At 29.5% G+C, this 12,378-nt stretch overlaps 1 protein-coding gene across 3 annotated transcripts in view; it reads left to right on the forward strand.

Annotated features, from left to right (window-relative positions):
• Positions 1-4,379: 4,379 nt before the first annotated feature.
• Positions 4,380-12,378, forward strand: part of LOC108756583 (saccharopine dehydrogenase-like oxidoreductase) — a 17,895-nt gene continuing 9,896 nt past the window's right edge. The window contains exons 1-2 of one of the 3 annotated variants that reach the window (XM_018500499.1): positions 4,380-4,552; positions 6,343-6,522. The gene's annotated coding sequence lies outside the window, so the exon portion shown is untranslated. The remainder of the gene's footprint in view (positions 4,553-6,342; positions 6,523-12,378) is intronic. The other 2 variants (XM_018500497.1, XM_018500498.1) reach the window with 2 other exon arrangements.

Consider the following 12,378-nt stretch of genomic DNA (forward strand, 5'->3'; position numbering starts at 1 on the left):
CATTTATCAAAAATAATCATGTTTTGCTCTAATAATGAACAGTTGATAATATTTCTTTGTTATAAAGAAGAAATTTCTTCTCATAAAGTTTTGTATTCATTTTGTATAAACGAAGAAACAAGGTGAAAGTTAAGCTCGACTTATAGAACTTATTATCTTATATAATTCGAAACTATCGATATTGCATGCTGAACATATTGTCTTATTGACGTACATAAAATAAATTATTTTGTAGATTATTTTACGCGCCGCGTGAAGCCAATTTTGCAATTTTCATGTGCATTTGTGTAAATAGTAGCATATATTGAAAAAGCGAGACAACATATTTGTGACGATATAGATTCATGTTAAAATAGAAACGAATGTAATTCATATTTTTTTGTGTTTGAGGATAAGATTGATCGCGTGGCAACAGCTCACTGGATATATTCATTTGCGAAATGAGACGTAGTGAGGGCTATTTACAAACATATGATTGCGACGGTATGGAGTGTACAATGAAATAAAGAAATAAGAAGGCTGCGAATTGTAAATATCGATTCGGAGAATGAAATACAGTGGCATAATGGAATAGAGTTTAAAATTGTGCGTATATTAAATATGTAAAGCGACCATAATAACGTATTTTATCTATCTTTATTGTAGATTGCTCTGCGTTTCTGAAAATATATCTGCAGAAAAGTTTTTCATGGTAATGGTAGCGTTATGTTTAAAACATAATACCAAAAAATATTTTTTTAATGATAATATTTCAGTCTTTTACATGTGCATACATAATTAAAATTTTTTTTATATATAACTGACCGTATAATTATATAATACTGACTATGAAACCAACGACTGTATTAAAATGCGGTTAAGAATGCTTCGCTTTAAATAGATATACTGATCCTATCTTTAAAGTGCCGCTTTTTCCAATATCATATAAAAAAATACTGTAAATAATAAATTATTTATTTCTTAATAAATACTTGGTGAGTATACTCGCAATTGAAATACAACAATGCAGCAAATAAAGTTGGTATTTACATGGTAAGTGCTTGTGGTTTTGTTTGTATTTTTAGCGATTTGGGAGTCATTTTTGTACAATAAAAATTTGAAGGAGAAATTAAATCTGTCGAAGTATACATATATATGTGTGTAAAGATAACCGACACTATTAAAGAAAATCTATACTTGAATTATGCAATTCGTGATACAATCTAGCGTATTGAAATGAATTACGTGCTAAGTTGTAATCTATCAAATTTATCTCGGAATTAAAGTCAAGTTAAAATTATTGACTACGCTTAATTCTATTACGAATCGTCTATCATATGTAAATATTTGTACATGTCTTTTTTTCTCTTCAAATGCTGTAAAAGATATAGATATGTATAAAGCATAAATAGTTAAGAGTCATACGAATATTAGTATCAAAATTAAACGTAATAATAAAACAAAAAGAAAACGCTGTCAATTAAAATTGTAGAGAAATTTCGCATCTTTAATTATATAATAAGAGACAGCATATCTTACTCTTGTGTATTTTATAATATTGAATTAATCAGGAATTACATATTTAATTACGTGCTTACTTATCTTGAAACAAATAAAATAAATTAACTCTTAACATTTAAAATAAAATAAAATAATTCTTACATTTGCATAATTCATTCTTAATTTGTTCTTTATTTATTTGTTTTACATTTATTGTGTAATTCAAAACTTGCATATCGATATATCTAAAATAAATTCTTATTTTACATGGCCAAATACAAATTTGTATTAAGGGATGCATTAACGAATGAAAAAAATAGATTTCATATTTCCTCATATATATCCGGAGGAGGAAATAATTTAGAAAATGGCATCGTTATTACGTTTGTTCGAAGAAACGCACGTTGGAAAAAAGGGGCATATCCAGTGTATATATAAGTTCATTCCGTTTCACGCATAATGCATCATTTATCCTTGTTTAACATTCGAACAACAAGGATAAATGATATATGCGTGAAAGCACCCATAGATACTGCTCATTTAACTTTTGGCGCGCTTTTATGTACACAACTATAAAGTACATAGGTCGGTATTCATAGTCGATTCTTATTTCAAGACCGTACGTTAAGCAATATCTTAAGATGTTAATGCAGCCCTCTGATTGATTCGTGACTTCTTAAGACCGTACTTAAGAAGACGGTCTTGAATATAAGATTTGACTATGGGTATGGTCAATGCTGCAATCGCTTTGAAGCATTTTTTAACTGATCAGTTTGTAAAATTCTTTCGTCTAATTGGTCCATCAAATGGACTGTGATCAAAATCTCGCTTCAAAGCATTTGACCACAGCCTATGAATATCGGCCATAGACTACGTTTAAGCTTCAGACACAATGCGTGCATTCGTTTATGCAGTGGATAGCGCATCCTTTGCTTTCTTATTTGTTGGTCACATGACCTAAATTTACCGAATGGGTCTCTGCATGAATAGCTGCTCATATCGTATTGGATCGTATCTTCCAATAAAATCTGAAAAAGCTGAGCTGATTGAAAATTAAGACCTAGCGGTCCTATTCTTGAACAAATATCGCATACAGAAATAGCAATTCCGTATACAATCGATCAATCACAATCGAAAAATTCGTCATTTTCGTATGCAAAAATTATATATATATATATATGTGCTCAAAAATAGGGCACCAGCTTCACAACTCATGATTAATTCTTAACTGAGGTTCAACTTATTCTTCATCTCTTTCTAATGCTAGAATTGGAAAGAGATGAAAAATAAATTGAACCTCGGTTAAAAGTTAACGGTGAGTTGTAAAATTAGGCCTAAATAAAAAATCCGAAAATATTAAATAAATTCCAAAATATTATATAATTTATTTAAAAAGTTCATAATTCTTATGTACATTGATATTTTCAATCTATATCTACAAAAGATGTGATTTTTAGGTTAATTTGATCGCAAATACAAATTAACAAACTTCGTACCTTTTACATTATATATTTTATACGTTACTTAACATATGTTTCTTAACATATTAAGAATTTTAAGCACGAGTATATGTGAATACATCAAATACGATAAAGGACGCTAAGATCGGTCAAATTTTGGATGTTACAATTAATATATTATATATTCTGTTATTAAATCAATTTATTTCAGATATAATTGAGAGCCGATAACATTCGGTTTCAACACAATCATTTTGAAACTCTAATAATCCTCCTTAAATTAAATTAGAAAATCCAAAATTTGACCGATTTTGACGTTCTTTATCGTATTTGATGTATTCACATATACGGTTGTACTTAAAATTCTCAATATGTTTATACACATGCGGCCATACAACGCATTCTCTCTGTACATATCAGTTATTACGAAGAATATTTCCGAAGCCTCAATAGTTGAGTTGGCTAAGGGCGGAATTAGACGCATTGAAGATTGAAATTGAAGATTGAAAAATTGAAATATGACCAATCAAAACAATAGAAGCTAAAATTCTTTTGTCCTCATTGGTCAAATTTCAATCTTCAATCTTCAATCTCAATTTTTAATGTATAGTTTGATTCTGGCCTTAGACACTTCCCGGAAAGTTGAGAAGTCTCAGGTTCTTATCTTAATCTTAGCTGAGGTAATATATATATTTTTTGCAATAAATTTCTTACTTACTTTCTTTCTTTCTAATTTAATTTAAGAGGGATTATTAGCGTTTCAGAATGATTGTGTTGAAACCGAATGTTATCGGCTCGCAATTATATCTGGAATAAATTGATTTAATAAAAGAATATATATAATGCATTAATTGTAACATCCAAAATTCGACCAATCTTGGCGTTTTTTATCATATTTGATGTATTTACGTTGCATTGTTTTCACTTTAGTAGGATCGATTTTGACAAGTTGTTCTTAATCTTTTTCATTTTTTAATATTTTAATAAATTTCATTTTTAGTAATACAATCGGCTATTATAACTGGTATTATGAACAGCAAGATATCCAACCTGTAAAGGCAGTTGTAGCGCAGTTTGTCGTTCATTTACGCAGTACTACGAGCATAGCATCTTGAGCAGGACTTCCGAGCTGCGCAGACGGTATACATTCCTGCGTAAACGAATGATAAATAATGCGCTGCAGTCGCTTTTGCAGGTAGAATAAACGAACGACATCTGCGGCAGTAATTGCATAAACGAACTTTATTTCATGGAAAGAAAGGAAACGAAGGATTTTGATTGGTTCAATTTCTTATGCATTATGTGTTAAGCTAGATATACATACACACTTTTCGTAACAGCAATAGTAAAGTTTTCGACCAATCGTGTTGCGCGATTGTTAGGATATATTCACACAACTTGCATAGCCGCATCGGGCAACACGATTAATCGAAAACTTTGTCATCAGTTGACTGTCGATTGTCGATACCTCTCGTGCTCGACAACCACACCCATATATCGACGTGCACAAGTGGCGCAAGTGTGATTCGTCTCGTAGATAAACACTTATTAATATTTTTTCTAAGAAAAGACTCGATTTCTACAGTTGTTAATTTGCTCCAATTGATAATTTCGTAAGTATGTTTAGTTTATATCTTGTATGCGTTGCACTTGAACTATCATCTTTTTTTTGTATGTATGACGCACGCAGCATTATCTAATGTCATTATGTTAATTCGCTGGTACACGATGGAAAATATGACGTTCTCAATTCTTTAAAGTTACATTCTGTTTCGTGCATGATATGCATAATTTATTCTTGTTACATTCGAACAAGAAAAATAAATAATGCATTATATGTGAAATGCACCCTAAGTCAATAATAATTGAGATTGAAGAGTAGATTGATGACATTGGCTGTGTTCAGTAGAGAAAGTAGCTTTGCTTCTTCAAAAATGGCGTCGATTCCGGCCGAAATCATAAATAAATCGTGAAATCAAGGTATAATACACCGGTTATCTTAAACCGGTGAATAGGACGAAATAATCATATGTAATCAAGACAAATAATGTAACGCAATGCACAGTCGAAGCCGGAAACGTTTTACAAAAAATGGATGATGCAATACCCGAAGTGGGCGAGACGTACATCCGTCCCGCTCGAGTGGTCTTTAGCGAGATTTTAAAAAAGTAGCTTTGCAACTGTAAAATTCTTCAATATGATTGTATTTAGATACATAAGGAATCAAAAGTACGAACCAATTGTATTGAAAAATTTTACAGCAGTTGCAAAGCTACTGTTTTCTATGCTGGTATGAAACTTTTTTCTTAAGATAAAAAGTAAAAAATGAAAAATTTTTCCATCAATTTCAATGGTTAAAATTTTCACTTCACTTTCTATCCTAGGGATAAAGTTTTATGATTGATACCCTGAACACAGCCAATGGGCGCGTTTAAGTCGACAAAACGGCTGGCCTACTCGCCAAGCAAATAAACATGATTGGTTGTTACTTATAGATCCAACCAATCACATTCAATCGCTCGGTGAGCAGGCTAGCTGCTTTGTCCGGCTTGAACGCACCCATTGAGTTGCAATAAAAAAATCTGTAGGTACTTGCAGAGAGAATCAAGGGAGAGTGGAGCGGATCCAGCTGGAAACCGCTATTTTCAGTTAATCGTTAAAGTGAATATTGATAGGAACGTGATGTAACGTACGATGTTGCATACACTTTTATTGTACCGCACTAGTATTGGGTACATCCAGAAATACGACCGCTCACTGAGCGGTTCCAGCGCTCCTGCTTCTGGATGCATGTATTGTGTGTATGTCATATATGAAGAGAACACTCCGTTCTATTTTTCCTTGATTTTTTCTGCTTGCTTGCAATTAATTATAATTTTTAGTTGTTACATAGTTACCTAATTATTGTTACATAACAGATATACTATAATGAGAGCAAAAAGTATTCGTACAAAGAAATTTGTTATAAAAAAAGTCTTATTAAATGCGATAATTAATAAAGATTGGATAATTTTGTTCTTTTTTCAAGTTATGTGGAATGGCCCTTAGGCCGGAATCAGACTATGCATTAAAGATTAAGATTAAAAATTAAAGATTGAAATTTCATCAATGAGGATAAAGAAGTTTTGACTTCTATTGTTCTGATTGGTCAAACTTCAATCTTTCAATCTTCAATCTTATTCTTCAATGCGTAATCTAGAGATCGATTCTATATCTTAAAACGAGGTGAAAAATACAAAAGTGAACGAATTTATTAGTATACTGATAATTTCATTAGTTAACATCTAGTAAATTTGTTCTTTTTCACCTTGTTTAAAGATACAGAATCGACCCCCTGATTTTGGCCCTACGATTACCGACGACCGAATTGAACAACGCGATTAATCGAAAACTTTGTCATCAGTTGACTGTCGATTGTCGACCGTGTCGATTGTGTACCTTTCGTGCTCGACAACCACACCCGTATATCCACGTGCACAAGTGGTGCAAGTGTGATTCGTCTCGTAGATAAACACTTATTAATATTTTTTCTAAGAAAAGACTCGATTTCTACAGTTGTTAATTTGCTCCAATTGATAATTTCGTAAGTATGTTTAGTTTATATCTTGTATGCGTTGCACTTGAACTATCATCTTTTTTTTGTATGTATGACGCACGCAGCATTATCTAATGTCATTATGTTAATTCGCTGGTACACGATGGAAAATATGACGTTCTCAATTCTTTAAAGTTACATTCTGTTTCGTGCATGATATGCATAATTTATTCTTGTTACATTCGAACAAGAAAAATAAATAATGCATTATATGTGAAATGCACCCCAAGTCGATAATAGTCAGCCATTGAGATTGAAGAGTAGATTGATGACATTGGCTGTGTTCAGTAGAGAAAGTAGCTTTGCTTCTTCAAAAATGGCGTCGATTCCGGCCGAAATCATAAATAAATCATGAAATCAAAGTATAATACACCGGTTATCTTAAACCGGTGAATAGGACGATATAATCATGTAATCAAGACAAATAATGTAACGCAATGCACAGTCGAAGCTGGAAACGCTTTACAAAAAATGAGTGATGTAATATCTGAAGTGGGCGAGACGTACATCCGTCCCGCTCGAGTCTTTAGCGAGACTTTAAAAAAATAGCTTTGCAACTGTAAAATTCTTCAATATGATTGTATTTAGATACATAAGGAATCAAAAGTACGAACCAATTGTATTGAAAAATTTTACAGCAGTTGCAAAGCTACTGTTTTCTATGCTGGTATGAAACTTTTTTCTTAAGATAAAAAGTAAAAAATGAAAAATTTTTCCATCAATTTCAATGGTTAAAATTTTCACTTCACTTTCTATCCTAGGGATAAAGTTTTATGATTGATACCCTGAACACAGCCAATGGGCGCGTTTAAGTCGACAAAACGGCTGGCCTACTCGCCAAGCAAATAAACATGATTGGTTGTTACTTATAGATCCAACCAATCACATTCAATCGCTCGGTGAGCAGGCTAGCTGCTTTGTCCGGCTTGAACGCACCCATTGAGTTGCAATAAAAAAATCTGTAGGTACTTGCAGAGAGAATCAAGGGAGAGTGGAGCGGATCCAGCTGGAAACCGCTATTTTCAGTTAATCGTTAAAGTGAATATTGATAGGAACGTGATGTAACGTACGATGTTGCATACACTTTTATTGTACCGCACTAGTATTGGGTACATCCAGAAATACGACCGCTCACTGAGCGGTTCCAGCGCTCCTGCTTCTGGATGCATGTATTGTGTGTATGTCATATATGAAGAGAACACTCCGTTCTATTCTTCCTTGATTTTTTTTGCTTGCTCGCAATTATAATTTTTATTTGTTACATAGTTACCTAATTATTAATTGTTATATAACAGATATACTATAGTGAGAGCAAAAAGTATTCGTACAAAGAAATTTGTTATAAAAAAAGTCTTATTTGTAGAAAATAAACATTAATTAGCAATTTTATACAATACATTCTGTTCTAACATAAACAAATGACCTTTGCATGTATTCCTGATTTTAAAAGATAAATTTCTCGTCTATACGAATATTTTTTTGAGCATTCAAACAATACAATTTTTAATTTTTGCTTTTTTTCGGATAATATATTTTGTATAATTAATACGTATCTTTTTGGTATAATTAATTTTAAGAAACATACAGTTTATTTTATTGTTTATAAATAAATTGTTAATTATCCAATAAGAAATGATTGTCAATTAAACGTCGAATCGACGTCAAATTGATGTTGAAATTATCGTATTTATATCGATTCGACATCAATTCGATGCTTATTTTTCATTGGATAATATAATATTTACTTTTTAAAAATAGTTTTTTAAAAAATATTTTCTCTGTACGCGGAATATTTTTTGCATTTACTACATATATTGTAGATATATATACATATATATTTTAAATAATATTTATGTAAAGAAAAAAAAATTAACTGTAAACATTTTGGTCTTTAAAATGGTTTCTATTTACAAATGTAAAGGCTTACTTAAATAAAGGCTTCAAAAAGAAACTCACAGGAAATAATATATATAATATGATATAAGGTGTTCAAAAAAAAAGACTCCGGATTTACTCGGGAGGATGACGAAAGAAATGTTTCAGACGAAAGTTGTATGGTATAAAAAGATCTAAAATAGGTAATAATAACATTGGCTACGAGCCAATTAAAATTAATAATATCTAATATTTAAAACTAGATTAGTAAAAAGTATAAACGTTTCGACACCGATCGGGTCATTTTCAATGTTATTATAATAATATTACAATCAATGTCAGATTTTCATATTACAAAAACAGTATTCTATACGTTATAAAATAGATTTAAAAAAAATATAGATACATATCAAATGTTTCTATATTTTCTATATTTACCTTCCTTCTTTGTTACGAATATGTTGCAATTTACTATGGACTTCTGGAGGTTGGCATTGACAGTAGAAGTTTTTTGGACACAATGTTATTGGTTGTGGAACGGAGCCTTGTTTTTAACGGATATCGCAAGACAACTTTTTCCGGCAGATTTCTTAATTATAACTCACAGCATCCGGTTTGTCACAAGAGAGACGTAATCTATGGATTTGTGAATAAAATAATCCGCTTGTGTCATCCTCGTTCCCAGCAAACCAAAAAATCTAATTAATACTATCAATATTTTTTTTAATAATGGATATCTACTATAATTCATCTTTTCCTTAATACAAAAAAGAATTAAATTTTATATAGATAATAAATACTAACAGAACTGTTAACAAAATACTTAAGGACAAGTTTTTCACAATTCCTTACGTGAAATCCATATCTGAAAAATTCTCTCCAATTGTTAATATGTTCAACTAAATTAGCCTATTCTATTATACTTCGAATTCGCTTAAAAATTTCATAAAAAAAAGGAAAGTATGGTTTGTCCATTATACAATCAAAACGTAGTCTATAAGATCTTTTGTGATATTTACGATGCTAGTTACGTAGGTCAAAGAAAAAAACAATCCAGAAAACGAGAATGGATTGAAATGGATTAAAATAGATTCAGATTTTTAGAAATATGGATTTATGAATATTAAAATAAATCCTTTTCAATCCTGAATACATTTTTATACATTTATAGGAATTGCATGAAACAAATATCTATTCCTTTTCAATCTTGAATACATTCTTATTCATTTATAGGAATGCCATGGAGTATATTTCTATGCTTTTTAATCTAAAAATAATATTACAGTATTTTGTATGCATCGTGAATACTGCTTAATTTAAAATTCTGAATAGGAAATGCAGTTTTTTAATCCAGTTGAATCTAAAAATAATATCAGCTATTTCTATGCATAGTGAATATCGCTAAATTTAAATTTCTGAATAGGAAATACAGTTTTTTAATCCAATTGAATAAAAAAAGTTTTTCTTTTAATGGCCCATTTTCTTAAAATAGGCCATGAATACTATTCAAAATTGTAAGTAGAAAATCCATTGTTTCATTTAAAAATGCATCATGAATGTTATTTTATTCAATTATGTGAATAAGAAATTTTTTGTTTTAATTCAATTGAGTTAAAAAAAAGTTGTACCGTAAAATATATCATGAATTCTATTTTATTTAATAGAAATTTAAAAGAAACACTTAAAAGAAACATAAAGAGAACGTAAATATGTACAATAAATGTTATATATGTATAATAAATTCCTTATTTTTAATTAATACATTAATCATTTTTATGTATATTTTATATTAATACGTTTTCTTTATTATACAGTTAGCGTATATTTTTTGTATAAAAGTTTAAAACTAATGACTATAGAATTCCATGTAATTACTACTTTAATTTATTTAAACTTTCACATGTATAAAAATTTTCTTTTTATATGAAATTCAATTTATTTTTATGGATTTAAAATAGGGATTCAGATGGATTGAAAATTTCTAATCCATTTCAATCCATTTTCGTTTACTGGGAAGATTACAGGAATGTGCTTCCAATATTAATAAAAGATCTAAATTGTCATCGGTGATTTCCAACCACCGCATTGATCATAATCACAATTTTAAGTGGGATAATATTGAAATTTTGGACATTGAATCCTCTTACAACAAGAGATTAATATCGGAAATATAAAAAGACAAAAACATGGGATTAACAAATAAAATGATACGGAATCTCTGCCGCAAACATATTCTAACATCATACATTCTCTTTCCCCTTTCTAATACTTCTCTCCTTTCCCCTTCCACATATTATGTGGAATCTATCTCCGTGTCTATTTGTCTTCTTTTTAACACATAACGTTGTCTGATACTATCGATGATACACGTTTCTTTACTCTAATACAACACAATGACTTAATTATAAAATTTCTGTATCCCTTGCTTTACTCTTTTAATTTTTGACTCACAATAGTTCGACTGAAGAAGGTATTTATAATTTTGTATTTTAATATGCACTGAATTATTGACTTGTTCATTTTTAATCTGTAATTGATATTAATGTTAACGTAACTCTAACGGTTTTTCTATTTATTATACTTTTTTAAAAAAAATTTTCTTCTGTTGGTCTACTTTTAATTATTGTTAGTTGTTTCTTTTATACACTGTGATTATTTTTTTATTCGGAACTTAACAACTGCTTTAAAAAAAATTTTTTTTCAATAGATTGCTTTTTATAGAAGAAAAATACGATTATTACGAGTGTCCCGATTATATTTCAACGTCTCACTTTTAATATTTCGATAGACCACATATTTGTAACAAAAAAAGAAAAGACATAAGCATTTGATACATATATTTTTTTAAAATCTACTTTATAACGTATAGAACACTATTTTTGTAATATAGAATTGTAATATAGAATAATAAGAATTCGACATTTATTGTAATATTATTATAATAACATTGAGAATGACCCGATCGGCGTCGAAACGTACGTACTTTTTACTAATCTACTTTTAAATAATAAACGTTAATAATTTTAATTGGCTTGTAGCTCTTGTTATTATCTATTTTTGATTTATTTTAATTGAGTCATTTTATTAATTTATATTAAAAGATTTTATCAGTTTGACCTTGGATAGCGTCGCCAAGATCACGTCAAGGTCAAATCTTTATTTTTAAATGGATCACCTTTTTTATGCCAGAATTTAATAGTTGGTGTCAAAAACTTTTCAAAACACTGTATAATAAAGTTAACGAAAATGGATTGAAATGGATTAAAATGGATTCAGATTTTCAGAAATTCCTGATTTATGAATATTAAAATGAATCCTTTTCAATCCTAAATGCATTTTTATTCATTTATAGGAATTGCATAAATCCAATATCTATGCCTTTTCAATCCTGAATGCATTTTTATTCATTTATAGGAATTGCGTAGAGCATATCTCTACGCCTTTCAATCTAAAAATAATATTAGCATTTCTGTATATCGTGAATACTACTCAAATCAGAATTGTGAATAAGAAGTACAGTTTTTTTAAATTTAATTAAATTCAAAAATAATATCAGTAATTTCTGTGCAATGTGAATACTGCTCAAGTTAATATTCTGAATATAAAATGCATTTTTTAATCTAATTAAATAAAAAAGTTTTTATTTAAAAATGGATCATAAATGTTACTTACATTATTCAAAATTATAAGTAAGAAATTTTTCATTTTAATCCAATTAAGGGAAGGTTTACAATTGTCCGGGATCGATTTGATTCTCCATGAGATATGTTGTAAAACACGAAAATCTAAGAGACACATATTTATTTATACGTGCGCTAACTCATATTTAAGGGGTGACACACCGCTTAAAAAAAAACGGTATTTTTCTTTCAAGGCGAATATCGGAAATATAAAAGATAAAAAATATAATATATAAAATATAAAAGAATATAAAAGATAAAAAAAAATGTGTTAAACAAAAGTTATACG

This window comes from Trachymyrmex septentrionalis, unplaced genomic scaffold (genome assembly GCF_001594115.1).
Source record: "Trachymyrmex septentrionalis isolate Tsep2-gDNA-1 unplaced genomic scaffold, Tsep1.0 scaffold128, whole genome shotgun sequence".
In the NCBI taxonomy this organism is placed as follows: Eukaryota; Metazoa; Arthropoda; class Insecta; order Hymenoptera; family Formicidae; genus Trachymyrmex; species Trachymyrmex septentrionalis.